This window comes from Dryobates pubescens, chromosome 24 (genome assembly GCF_014839835.1).
Source record: "Dryobates pubescens isolate bDryPub1 chromosome 24, bDryPub1.pri, whole genome shotgun sequence".
Classification (NCBI taxonomy): domain Eukaryota; kingdom Metazoa; phylum Chordata; class Aves; order Piciformes; family Picidae; genus Dryobates; species Dryobates pubescens.
This window is the reverse complement of record NC_071635.1, coordinates 10,329,321-10,344,216: the sequence shown is the minus strand read 5'-3', so window position 1 is coordinate 10,344,216 and position 14,896 is coordinate 10,329,321. Positions and strand designations below refer to the sequence as shown.

The window sequence follows — 14,896 nt, the reverse complement described above, 5'->3', positions numbered from 1 at the left end:
TAAGTAGGCAGGCACATATCTGGAGCAGGTAAACCAGAGAAACCAAATGAGTTTCAGATAGAAGCCTGTTGAACATAAATGTACTTGCACACCAGCCAGTGTCCATTAGGTTTGCATTAATGTTCCCTGAGACTTTTTATTTTTAGGGATTTCATTGATAGCCACAGCTTTCTGATCATAATTGGCAAATAAAAATGAAATCTTAAGACATGCCAGCAAAAAGGTAACATTCATAAAAAAACAGAGCAATCTATAACCTGGATACCTCAATTAAGACCTTATTTTTAACAACTCAAGTACTTCTAAAATGCATTTAATTTTGGTGGGGTTTGAGATCTCAGTGACCTACATGGAAACAGGTAGAGGAACACAAAAATGGGTATGCAGGCAAAACTTGCCAAATTTACAGTTAGTAGCAACCAAAAATGTGCAGAATATGCAAAATGGATAAACACATAATTATATTAGGAACTCTGCCAAACAGATATAATTGTGGAGATTTAAAAGATACATCTATTGAAAACAGGACCACATAATGACTTGAGATTTCACTTGACAGCACTCTTTCAGGCATCTCTTGGAACCGTTAAGAGATACAGGAAGAAATGCAAGGACAACTCAACCAGATCAAAGTAATGATAGCCACTGATTCAGATCAGTAAGTGAAGGCTCCAGGGAGACCATATAGTGGCCTTCCAGTATGTGAAGGGAGCCTGCAAGAAAGCCGGGAAGGGACTTTTGACAAGGGCTTGTAGTGACAGGATGAGAGGAAATGGATTGAATCTTGAGGAGTGGAGATTTAGACTGGAGATTAGAAAGAAATTTTCTACAGTGACGGTATTGAGACACTGGAACAGGTTGCCCAGGGAGGCTGTGGATGCCCCCTCCCTGGAGGTGTTCAAGGCCAGGATGGATGAGGCCTTGATCAACCTGGACTAGTGGAAGGTGTCCCTGCCCATGGCAGGAGGATGGAATGGTTTTCAAGGTCCCTTCCAACCTAAACCATTCTATGAATCTATGTTTTTCCTTGTGATAAGACGCTGGAATACCTTGGCATTGAAGAGGAGAGAAAAAAAAATTCATGGTCTCTGATTAATATTCTAACAGAATAAAAAAGATATTTCAAAGGACAGGCCATATAGATGGCACACTAGCATTTGAAGAAAAAGCTCTGTGATTATACAGTGCTCAAGACTACAGAACATAGAGTTTTATTAGCAGTCATCAAAGAAGAAATGAAGTCTGCACAGAATATTCATCACTACACCTGTCCAACTGTCACAGGAAGGCTTGGCTGTCTATCAGTGGAGACCATGAAGAAAAATAATATGTGTTGCATATCTAAAACCACTTACTAGTTATGTGGAAAAGGCAGTATTCGTTCCACGTGACTGGAGATATCCTGTGCTATTTAAGCAGCATGGGAGTGTTTGATATTGGTGATGAGGTTTGATATTGCAAGTAAGATAAGCCATCCAGAGATTTAACAAACTGAGGTATCAACCCAGATCCACTCTGCAGCTAGTGAATACTGAAGCAGGCAGTGGAACAAACCCTGGTATGTATATATACATGGTTTCATATACAGTAATTGTATTTACATGTGAATGACACTTAGACTGTTGGACAAAAGTGGTTCTCATTGGGAGCACATCCAAGCTCACTTTATCAGTGTGAAAATTCTGTAACAGATGCCAGGAAAAAGAAGTTGTGTGAGTAGAACAGACAGAGTTGAGGGGAACTAAAGCTTTTTGCTAATATGAAGACATTGATGTGCTTTAAAAGGTTTTGGCTCAGCCCTTAAAATACATGAAGGACCCACAAACCAATGTGTCAGTTAATATACCAAGAAAAACAACACAGATTTACATTTAGAGATAAGGTGAAACTTGGAAAACTCTGGAACACTTTCCCCCACACTTTGAAACCTTGTAGCAAATCATTAATCTGGGAAGAATTATGCAGAGAAGGATCATTGGAGAACTGCCATGTGGAAACTGTAGACACATGTTTTCAGTTTGCTGTGTGGACACACAGACCACAACACACTTCAGTAAAATTTCGAGTATTACATGCTAACTTAAGGCATGTTCTCTTGCCTGCCCCTAAACAAAAGGGTTAACATGAATTTAAGGATAAAATTGGAGTAGAATTACCAAATAATTCTCAGTTATGATTACTTATAAAGAAATCCACTTCTGATGGACTGCTGCTTTTTTCTCTTTTCCCATTGCATTTAAGGTGGCAAAACATGGTTTTCTTAGCCATAACCCCCCTCTTTTCCTTGCTTTCCCCCTCCTCCTTCCCTTTTTGTTGAATCCTTACCTTTTTTTGAGTATCAACATTATTTCTTCATTCCCTCCATGGTTCACAGTGTATGCATTGCCATGCTTCCATGCAGGAAATGCTGTAAAGACATTAAGAACCATAGTGTTATCAATACACAGAAAGAAAATTGTCATTCAGCTTAATCACACAATGGCTGCTACACCAAATTGTATAAATGAAGCATGCACGTTTGGCTCAGGATTTCTTTGCTGATAGCTTAGTTAATGTAAGCAGATCTTTATCACAGCAGAAAAAAACTTAAAAATCTCTGAGCTGGGAGAGCTATCAAAATTGTATAGCCTGTGTAAGAGTAAGACCAGACAGCATGAGTAACTGTCTTTACTGTATTAGAACAGACCTGGAAAACACAACAAGGGAGTTTGCAGTATTTCATTCAGGCAGTATTTGACTGTTCTCAAGATTTAACTATACACCTTAGAAGAAAACTGTTTTCCAATTGTTTAAACAACAGAGATGTTGTAGGTTTAATCAAGTATTCTAAATGTCAGTAGTATTAATATGAAATATTCTTTCTCCTCAGCTGCGTTCCTGGTTTTAGAACACACCTTTCTTCCTTGTCCTTATTAGGGATGCTTTCCAGTTCCTGATATTGAAAGCTTTCCCCAGCATCCCAAAGGCCCCTGTCTGTAATCATGAGTCATATTTATGGGTTATAAGAGTTTTAAAGACACTTTTTGAATCTCAAATCACAAAGGTATTCCAAATACGAAGCCATTTTTGTACCTTGTCTGTTTCCCCCATGAGATTTCCCCTTTGACTCTATAGCTCTGAGACCGCTCAGTGAAGAACAGGCTCCCCCAAGAATGTAAATTCAATGTGAAAGGACCTTCAGTAAAGACTCTTCATTAGACAGAAAGTCTAATGGCAGTGCATACCATGGCTCTGCATCCTGCACAAATAACCAAACTACCAGACTGACCATCCAGCAAAACACAACAATTGAGTTATTTCAGTGTTTTCACTACTGTTGTTTGCTCTTTCAAGTCCATTTAAATAAAATGGCACACAGGCACAGATTTCTGAAATGTGAATTTTACTGAGAGCTATTCCACAGAAAATTTGAATACAAGAGATTAAATAGAAAGTCTTGTCAAGTGAGACCCTGCGAAACTAAGTTCCAATCACTGAACAATGTCTGATGGAATTGCTAATTAGATCACATATTTCTCCTTAGCTGTAGAACAAGGAATCACACCAATGATTTCACTTTTCATCTGCAGGACAAGTTTTCAATCCCTTTTGTAACTGGTTGGTATAGTACAAGGTACAAATTCCTACTGATGCTGAACAGAAACATTTATGTATTTGTAAGCTAATATATGCCTAGGGAACAAAATGCTTCCAACTTTTATTTTTCCAATATTTATCGTCCAGTTAAAACCAGATGGTAGGAGGTAAGCCAGGTTATCTCAGACTTCTTCTGATGGGTTCAGTGGCAGAGGCCCAAGCAGCCTCATATGCAGCAGAGCACCTATCCCACTGGCAGGCAGTTTTTTCCACTCAACTCCTTTTTACTCCTTGGAGCCAATCCAGCTCAGTTCAGCTCTTTTGTAGGAACTGAGGAACCAGTATTGATTTCCCATTTAAACCGATCTTGCGTAAGCCCACCGCTGCCTCCCTTGCTATGAATGGGGAGCACTGGAGGAAACCAGCTGCAGCATTTTCCACGCAGAATTGCTTCTTCGAGCCGGACGTGAGCTGAGTTGCAAATCAGAAAAATAAAAAGCGAAAATGGCAGCGTAGAGAGGCTTTCTTTTCAAGTCTGATACACATTCAGCACTGCCTTCCTAGAGAGGATTCTCAGAAAACAGGGAATTTGCTTGTTAGAGAGAAAGAAGGAGATTCTTATTATAGGCTTCAGCGCAGTTGTCAGCCGAGATAACAAATCCTTGTACCAAAAGTGGCCTTAGAACAGTGAGGCAATGAGGGCTTTCCTAAAAAAAAAAATAAATAAAAAAAATCAAAATTGAGCAGTGCTTTTTTATGAAAGTGTGAAAATCTGTTGTAACTGTCTTTACTGAGTGTTTATGGATTTAAGCTGAAGGCTGCAGTGATGTACGAGGATTCTGAGGCTCTGTGCCATGAAAGTTATGCTACCAGACTCTGAGTGCTCAGAAGGCATCCAATGCGATTGAGGAAAAAGATACCTCCTGTGCAGATATTTTTAGAGACTAACATTGAAGTTTTCCCACATGCTTTCATAGATAAATTAGTGGCAATAACATTGATAGAGACTTTCCAGTCACTCAGCAATATGCTTCAGATATCTAGGGTGCGATTGCTGAAAACTGCCATGTAGCCTGGTAAAAAATATGGAGTGTCTAGAATCAGAGAATTGTTAGGCTTGGAAGGGACCTCAAGGATCATCTAGTTCCAACCCCCCTGCCATATCCTGAAGTATAACGTAGCAATCAAACAAAATTTTGAATTGTGGACTGCAAATGAGGGAAAGAATATTTAACCCTTACATGAAATTACTGAGCTAGCCTAAAAATCATGCTTTTAAAGATCTCACTCAAAGTGGCTTAACAGCTCTTTGACCTAATTCACACACTCTTGATTCTTGGCTGTTCACAGTCTTTAAAACAGGAATCTATACCTGGAGTTGGTTGGGGGAAAACTGCAGGAAGCTCTTGCATGGAAACAGGTACCTTGTTTTTCTCCTGACGTATCTCTGCAAAACACTTATAGTAACTCTCCCCAGACACTGTAGAGTTTAGGAATTACCTTTTCGTGATTTTCATTGAGAAATCTGCCACCAGGTCATGTCTGCATTCTTGCCCCACATAAACACCTTGGTGCAGTGAGATTGGTCTACTGACCGTGATTAGTAAAGACTAAAAGGACAGTTTGCAGCAGCCTGATGGATGGAGCAATTTCAAACTCTACCACAAGTATGTAGGAAACCAGAAATGACTGCAGCTTCCCTACTGTTGTTTTTCAGGCTTTGTGCAGCCTGATGAACAAAGTATATAAGCTGCTTCTACACAGAGCTTTCAGCTAATGTGGAGAAAAGATTTTTTTTTTTTCTTATGCTGAAAATACACAAAGCAGCTGGACAAAATGGAGTCCATCAGGGTATTAGGAAACTTAGCGGTGGGCAACTATACATTTTTTTGGTTATATGTTCTTTGTCAGAGAACTTTACGCAAGAAGATTTCCCAAGAAAAAGAAACTGAGAGTTAGGTGGATTATTTTCATGTAGTAGAATCAATAACCTGAGCTTCCTTGGTGAGTGGTCAGAAGAGCCAAATATTTGTCATTCTCAATTCTCAGGTAGCCCAATCAGGGAATAATTAGCAGCCAAAGCGGCAGTGTGATTGATGAGGCTGCTGAGTGATTATTTCTCCAGTTTCCCCTGACTTCCATTCTTGGAGATTAGGGTCAGTGGAATGAGAAGTTCATTACAATTTTTCAGATACCAATATTCAGATTCTTTCTATATTTATTAATATATTTTACCTGCATTTTCAGAGAGTGAATTTGGAGGCACTGCTGAGAAGGTAAAGACTTTACAGGGATTTTTGTGGGAGTTTTGCTGAATTTGTGGCATCTGGTAGAGATTAGAAAGAATGACAGAACAGGTTCTGCCTAGCAGTAAAAAAGACTCTGAGGAGGAGGCAGTAGTAATATTTGGAAAGAGTGAGAAAGTTGTGGAAGGAGAGATGAACATCAGAGCTTTATTTGAGATGTTGTGCCCAGAGAGAGAGGAATAGGAACAAATGTCAACAGGAACAAACCAACCTTTTGGTTTTTAATGCAGTCATAAAAAACTTACATGTGGATAAGGAATATTTTTAAATGTGCCTCAGATACAAAATGTCATTCACATATACTGAAAAAAAAGGAGAAGAAAAAAAAGAAGACTATTGCCTGGAGCTATGCTAATTCTTTAATGTGATGGCATTCCTGTTAGGAGAGCTCTGTAAGCTTTCCAGGCTGCCAAGCATGCTTGGCGCCCATGTCTTGCTATTCCTGCAAGGCTCCTGAGTACATTTTCATTTTAATGGGTTCTTAAGTCAAGCATCTCTGGCAAAGTTGCCCTCCTGAAATATGAGTGAGAGCTCCTGCAAAGGACAATGACATTCTTTAATATTTGCTGCACTAAAAATAGCTTTTAAAAACAATACAAGGTATACAGAATGTTCTCTCCTTGTTCAAAAATGGCCATTTTTAACAGCATTTGATGGATGCAGTGGGCTCCCGCTAAGTAGAGTTAATATATTCCCTCTATATATTCCTTCAATACTAACGAGACAATTGCTTAATATGTAATCTTGAGTAAATGTTTCCTCAGTTACATACACTTTCTCTTTTTGAGATGCTTTATTTCTGCCTGAGTATTTTTCTGGTTTTAATATTCTCTGCAGGCTGGATTTATGAGCCTATGAAAGGAAAGAATAGGAAGCATCTTCTGAAGCCAGCTGCACTGGTGAACTTACTGAATAGCTGACCGAGTACTGAATGATAATCATACAGAGAGATGAGCAAGAGAAACAAAACGAGGCAAAATCACCTTCATTTAAAAACAACAACAACAAAAAACTTAGAAAGGACCAACACCACACAAAAAGAGACTGTGAGAGAAGAAAAGCAAAGCAGGGAGAGTGAACCAATAGTTTGTTTCATTTTTCATTCTAACATCATTTCAACCACAAAGAATGACAGTATAAATGATCAAACAACTGTTTGCTAATGCATTATAGATAGTCATACACAATATGGCAGCTTTATACTTGTATATTTACCCACCATGAATACAAAATACACTAAGAGTGACAGGTAATGTAGCCAAAGCTTCTACTCTCTGTAAGCATCTGTGTACTATGAATTATAAATGAGAGTCTTGTGTCCAAAGGTAGCAAGTAATGTAGATAATGCCATCTGAGTAAATGAATAAATGTGAAACAGATGCTTTTTGCATTCAGGGCACACAGGTACAGCCAGAAAGCCACCAGTACAGATTATGGATGCTGGTGAGACAGCTGTTGTCTGCATCCAGTGCCAGGTGCATTCCTACCTGGACTGCATCGAGCTAGTTATAAAGGCCTTTGTCTTACTCGGTTTTGACACGTTTGCAGAAGGATGAGGTGTCTTCTTATGTCAGTTCCTGAGGTGCTTTGATTTCCTCAAGGCTTTCCTAAAGAAAGACAAATTGGCACTGTTATTAGAAGGGTTCTTTTGTAAGAGGTGGAGGAACTGCCTGAATAGAACATTTAAACAGTCATAAAATACTTTTTCTTCACTCTGGTGTGCTAATACTTTTTACCTGAAGAGATGTTTTGCCTCCAGACGATATTACATGGCATAAGAAATTACTGCTAGAAAGGCATTAAGAACTTCTATATTATTTTTTTCCTGCACGTAAATTTGCTCATTTTATAAGCAAAGAGACATGGTTTTGGACTCTGCTTAGGGAACTGGAGGGGTTTTTGTCAGTGCAGAGTGCCCCCTTGATACCTAGAAGGTAGTTTGAACTCTCCAGGTAAAATATTAAGCCTAACAGTGCTGACAGATAGTTTGTACTTGCGAGATACAGCTACTGCTATTCTTTGGAGTTCAAATAAGTTCATAATGCAATTTGGATTCAGATTGCTCTTGAAACTGGTCTTTTTCTGTGTAATGGCAGACTTGTGCTGTGTACATTTCCATGTTTGCTGAATTTTTAACCACCCCAAAAAAAAAAAAAAAGGCAGCAGTTAAGCCACAGGTGGCTTGTGCCTCTCTTTTCCCATGTCCTTTCTTCCAGCAACTTTCCCTTGCATTTATTTCATTGCAAAAGTTGGAGAGGGGAAGAAAGAGACCATATAGATTTTTAAGAAGTTTGAGAAGTAATTTGCAAAGTGATAGTTTCTGGTAATGAAGGCTGCTACCTTTGCCCAGGTCTCTCAGTATGATAAAATTGTTTCAGAATGTTAATTACTGAATAATCAGATTCCCTTGAAAATGTAGCCTCAGCTTTTACTGAAATATGATATTCCTGAGTTATACCATAGCTGTAGCACAGTCAAATCAACAATTATGCTAAAAGAACTCGTGCAGTCTTTGCTTTGGGATGAGACTCTATTATCTCAAAAGAATTAGGAAAGCATCTATGATGCATAGCCAATATGGAGGCATTTGTCCCATTGGCCTCTATTATTCAAATGGAAATGAGAAAACACTCCCATTACATTTTGCAGTGATCCATGCCTTTCTCTTTTTAAGTCAATAAACTGTATCTTTCACTGCAGTAGTTTGTGCATGTGTGCAAAAATGACCTTTGCAATTGGGTTGCTGAGACATTTTTTACTGCCAGGCATGTCCTACCATGGAGTAATAAAACAAGGCCAGCAAAGCTCCGTGCTACATGTAATATTTTGTTGTTGTGAGTCAGAATTCCCTTCCCAAATCAGTTTTCCATAATCAATTTAATTGAGGTTGGTGCTGAACCACAGAAAAATATTGTGAAGAGAAAGTCCCTCAAGTGGCTCTTGACCTCCATGCAAGTGCAGTCCCCTCTATCACATCGCATGTGTGATGTAGCCTGCTGAAAAAAACTCCTTGAAAAGAAACATAAAGTCAGACTGATTCAAAGAGGAGAGGGCATTGTGGGGAGAGGGAGGAGGTGGCACTCAGCACTGGCTCTCTCTTTCAAAAAAAAGGACACAAACCCCCCCCCCCCCCAACTTCAGAAAAAGTGCTTTGAAACTGGTGAAATAATCTTCTAAATAAGCCACCGGTGGGGAATACCCACAGTCACCGAGGAGAGCATGCTGTTCAGCTATCAACAAAAATACATTTGGCCTGAGGCAATGCTGAGGGCAAACATATCCCAGATGGACTTGAGAGGCCCAAATACCTTCAGAGATGAAAATTTAATTAGAGGAAATGTCACCACAGTGAACAAAAGGATTGCTTTAGTGATTTTTTCATCATTGTTTACTACAAGTGAAGTACAATTGTAAGTGTTAGGACAGGCTAAGCACAGGAATGTTCTTAAGCACTGGAATGGAGATGAAAGGATTGGGTGTTGAAGGTCAGAGACACCTTCAACACCTGAGGACTGATCAAAAGAAGTAAATGATCAAATATTGACAGATAGAATTTTTTAATTGCTTCAGAGATGTCAAAAGGTTTCAAAAGTTGTCAAAGGCAGTACTTTGAAGGCACTAAGGCAGAAAAACTGACCTTACGCTGTTGGTTGGTTTGGGATTTTGTTGGGGTTTTTTTGGTGGCTGTTGGGAGATCCCGAGCATGATTGAAAGCTTGGGTCTCTCAGCAATAAATAATCATCCCTGAAAGTTGAGAGGGCTCACTGTCTCTTTACCTCTTTGATAATATTAATTCTGATTCTTGCACAAGTCAGGGGTGAAATTGCTGGAAAAGCAATATAGGAGCAGTTGCAGCACAGTTGCAAAGAATCAGTCCCCTTAAATGAAAATATGTGAGTTCTAGCATGAGCTCCAAAAGCTGTTTGGGATAAATTCAGAGAAAATAAGACATTATAGAAGGTCTGTCAGATTACAGCATCTTCTGCATTTAGATTTTACATCTTGAGAATGCAAAGCTGAGATTTTTGCTCTGCGAATTTTTATATCTTTTCCTACATTCAGCCTTTGTTTTGTACTTTCTATCATTTAGCAAAGCAAAATCATCACCTTAATTGAGAGGATGCACAGCATGGTTTTCCCATCACAGTATCAAAATAGTGCTAATAGAGCACTATTTTTATTTGTTGTTACATACCAGGAATTGCATACCATTATATACAGAAAAAAAACCCAACAGACACAAACCAACAACCAAAAAAACCCTACAGAAATGGTAATTATTATCAATTATGTCTCTCACAAAGGCCATACCAATTTCACATGATTAATCTTCTTAAGAAGACCGTGGAGACCTCTACCTATAGACAGCTGGAGAGGAGATTTACTAAAATGTGCCATGATCTAAGTGAAGAAATGAAGAAAGCATTATACAAGTATAATTATATACAATTATCTATAATTGGCACACTTACTTGGGCTTAAAACAAACTTCTGGTGTGAGATAAAAGAGCTCATTTTCCTATTTCCATTGTATTTCAATTAATAAACCTCCTATTAGATCTTTGCTGGATCCCTTGGACATTCCTTCTGCTGTTGCACTATATGTTCTTCTGGATCAGACACAGAGACAGATTCTTTTTGCATAGAAGGCATCAGGGAACTTGAAGTCTGCTGAAGAATCTTCACATCCATTTTAGAAGAGTTTGGATCAAGGCTGTGGAGAACCTTACTGAATTACTAAGTGTACTTGGTAACATGTGCCTTAAGTTCAGGTGATTGATTTTGGTCTCAGTGTTATTGACATTATCACCTGTTAACACTTTCAAATTCTGGCCCCAAATACTCTCTATATTTCAGCTGCCAGAGGCAGTATGCTTTTGCTGGCAGTCAGGATTGGCTTTGTGTTCTCTTACATTGTTTTATTAGTCCTTCCTCTTTCCCTAACCTGCTTCCTTGTTTTATAGTGTTGGTTCTTTTGGGGTTTATTTTTTCCTTTCTTTTTAGCAGATACACTTCTACACAAGGTTTAATCTTAAGTGCAAAAATTTGTTAGATGGATGCCAAAGGGCTTGCCCAAAGGCAAGCTCTGAACACATTACTATTTGAAACCTGTGGCAGAGAGTCTAACCAGCCTCTGATTAGGCAATGTGCCACACTAAGCAGATATTCATGAATCTTGGCAACCAAGTATGAGAAATCAGTTTTCTTGCCATCCTTTCTCTGTTACAGATGGTTATCTGGAAAACCATCCAAATAGCAGAAACATACCATATGTAAAACAAAGCCTCTCTTTTTATTTTCAAGTTCACAGACTATCAGTCTATGATTTCACAGTATTTCTTATTTTTATAATTCTAGATGAGAAAATACATCAATATCCAAATACATCTGAATTATGGAACACTGAAGAAAGCAATACTGTGCTTTAAGGGGATGTGATTATCTTAGTGATGCTGTGGACTTCTGGATGATCCACTCAGGTTATACAAACTGAGAGGACAATATTTTTTCTATCTCCATTTATCAACACCCATAAAATGCAAGTACCCAGGCCAATAATGCCAGGTGAAAACATGTAAATAGGGGTTTAAAGAAAGCAGCTAAAATGATATTAGATTGAGTTCCTGAGATTCTGAAGAGATGTTAAAGGCACACTAATGAAGCCGACAACTATTTTACTCTTTCAGTCTTACCAAAGGGCTGTTGATAAATCCATCTTAGCTAAAAGACAATCCTGAAGGGAAAACTAATTCCCAGTGTGTAGCCTTCTGCTGCTGATTATCAGCTGAGAAGAATGGCCACTAACTATGCACCAATTACAAACCTGAAGTCAGTGTATGTGAGACCAGGTGTGTGACAAATAAACCTCCTTAATCAGATGTAGGTGGTGCTGTCCACAGACTTGTAGGAAAATTTAACATGGGTAAAAAATATGTGTGGATATGTCCATGTGTATTCTCTTGCTGCTTTTCTTACTAATAACTATTTTTCTGCAGAAAACATATATTTCCCAAGCAACTGAACTAGAACAGAGAAAAACAAATGCCTAAGAGTAAATCAAAAGTTCATAAACAGGCAAAGGGGGACTACTGAGAAAAAGAATTCACAGAACCAAAACTTCTGTATGGGTTGGATTTTTTTTTACTTAACTGTGGAGCTGCTTACATGAATTTTCAAAATATTCTGATGACTTATGCACCATATGAGCCATCTTGTGATGCTCCTACTCACACTGTGCAGTAACTCACTCCAAAATTTATCTGAGTTCATTAAGTGAAAGACAGCTATCCAACAACAGGAAAGCACTGAAATGTGCCATTAAATGAGGGCAATTGCTCACATTACATAGAAAGTAGAAAAAAGGTGGAAGCCTGGTGCAATGGTTTGCAAGAGTTTGCCATGCAACAGGAACAAGAATTTCATATTCCTGACATAAGGGCCATATCCTAAAAAAGCTCCGAAGTGCCAAAACCAGGATGTATGAGAACTTTTGGCATATAAGTCCAAAACTTCACTCTGCAATAAACCCACTCACCATCTGCATAAATCTAAAGGTAATGAAGCTCACTAGGTGCTCTCAGCTAAGTCTTCCACAGACCAAAATCCTTCACATCACCCTTTTTAAAAAATGACTTCACTGTCATTTTTCCACCTTGCTTGTCTCAAGCCCCTCAGTTTAGGAAGGACATCGAGACACTTGAACGTGTCCAGAGAAGGGCAACAAGGCTGGGGAGAGGCCTTGAGCACAAGCCCTCTGAGGAGAGGCTGAGGGAGCTGGGATTGTTTAGCCTGAAGAAGAGGAGGCTCAGGGGTGACCTCATTGCTTTCTACAACTACCTGAAGGGTGGTTGTAGACAGGAAGGGTTTGGTCTCTTCTTTCTAGCAACCAGCACCAGAACAAGGGGACACAGTCTCAAGCTGTGCCAGGGGAAGTTTAGGCTGGAGGTGAGGAGAAAGTTCTTCACAGAAAGAGAGACTGGCCATTGGAATGTGCTGCCCAGGGAGGTGGTGGAGTCACCATCCCTGGAGGTGTTCAAGAGGGGATTGGACGTGGCACTTGGTGCCACGGTCTAGTCATGAGGTCTGTGGTGACGGGTTGGACTCGATGATCTTTGAGGTCTCTTCCAACCTTGGTGATACTGTGAGACTGTAACACAGTCCTTACAATGCATGGATGTGTTTTACTGGCTGTACACTACCAACAGCAGGAGGTTTCCGGTTCTGCCAGTATCCCTAGAGCACGGTGACTGCTCTACCAAAGTGATAAAATGACCCTCAACCTAGTCCCTCCATTCTGCTGCGCCCATCAGACTTCTTAGCTGCTCCAGAGAGTCTTTCATTAAAAACATCTTTCTCACCTTGTGAAATGTTCAGAAGTCCCAGGTACCTTTTGCTTTTTCAGTTCCAACAGCTATGACAGAGCTTTCAAAATCACTTGTGTTGAAGAGTTTTCTGGAAAAACATTCTCACCCCTCTCCAATGATGTACAGATTCTTAGATAATTAACGCCAGAATTGTGGTTTCTATTCACTCTGTTGCTAGCACAAGGTACGGCAAATATCTGGGGAAGGTGGTGTTATAGTGCCAGCTACCTAAAAGTAGAAAAGATGTAAACTGAGATTGCACAGCAACAATACCAACAACAAAAAAAATTATGGATAGAAGCACACTGGGAGACACTCTATGGATACTTTCCATGAATATTCCACTGTCTGCTTTTGCTGAGTTAAAAGTTAGCTCCACCAGGTGAAAGTAAAGTAACATTTTCTTTGCAGAACATGGCTCTTCCCTAGAGGTACTCACAAACAAGACATACTGTCCTATTAAATTGCCTAACTGTATGAACACTGGCATTCTAAAATGAGCGATGGAAAAGAATCTCTATCCTATGAGCATATTTTGTCTGTCAGAAACAAATTTACATTGAAATTTTCTTTTGATTTTAGAAAACGCACTGTGATCATATTACTTGAGTCCTTTGTTGCTAATGGAGTACACAGCAACATATTTGAGGCCTTTAGTTTCCTTTTACCTTGCCCTCAGGTATTTTAAATCTTTTCATCTCCATTTCTTTTCCCCCTCTTTCATCTCTACCTCACATTTATATAACTTTCCTTCAAAGTGTCTCCCCAGTGTCTCCATCTCATCTCAGGTGTGTGTCTTGCCAGTTTCATCACATAAATTGCTTTCAACTTCCATTGCAAAAGCTGCCCACTCAGTAACAAGAAATTCATTGTTTTATTTTTATTGCTCTTTCTAAGGTTGGGGAAAGTAAATGGGAATACATATTTAAAACTCTTCATGAGAGGCAGACTACCAGTCTCTACATGCATCTATTGCAACTCGTTCTGTTTTCACTGTGCGCTTCCAACGCAGGGTTTAGCTTTGACAAATGTAACTTCAACAGCTTACTTCTCCTTAAAAAAAAAGATGATAGGAAAAGTTGGATTTTTAAATTTATTTATTTTTTAACAGCATATAAGCTGTATATAGAAGCCATATACTGAAACCATATGTGGTGCTTTTGCTTGGGAGTATGTAAAGATCCTTGGATTTAACTGACATCAAGTTGCACATACCGTGCAACATGACATTTTTTTCCTCTGTGAATATTGATTTGAAAGAGTTGCTTATACAGACTTACTTGTATTTGTCATATTTTATTTGTTTGATAAGGAAATCAAGGGAAAGCAAATGTTGTGTGGGTTAACTGCTTTTTCAGTTTGGCTCAGGAAAAAGTATTCACATGAATTTGGGTTTTGCTAATTTTTTCATATTTTCTCACTCAAATATAATATTTTAAAAACTTCTGTGGAGAGTCATGGCAGTTAGGGAAAAAAACCCTGACACTTAATAATTAATCTTAAAAGCACAACATTTAGTGAATGAATAAGTGGGTGGCAGGTCAGTTTTCTACACTGTATGATCGTGAGTGGCAACATATGCATCAAAGTTAATGTGAGGTTGTTAAAGGGGTAGCGAGACAAGAGCTCGGAACTTCTACATCTTACAGG

At 39.0% G+C, this 14,896-nt stretch overlaps 1 long non-coding RNA gene across 1 annotated transcript; it reads right to left on the bottom strand.

Annotated features, from left to right (window-relative positions):
* Positions 1–3,407: 3,407 nt before the first annotated feature.
* LOC128898481 (uncharacterized) lies at positions 3,408–13,402 on the bottom strand. The gene is made up of 3 exons (XR_008462852.1): positions 13,241–13,402; positions 7,370–7,489; positions 3,408–4,283 (listed from the first exon to the last, which is right to left on the bottom strand). It is a non-coding gene; the product is annotated as an uncharacterized LOC128898481 (long non-coding RNA).
* Between the last annotated feature and the right edge of the window lie 1,494 nt (positions 13,403–14,896).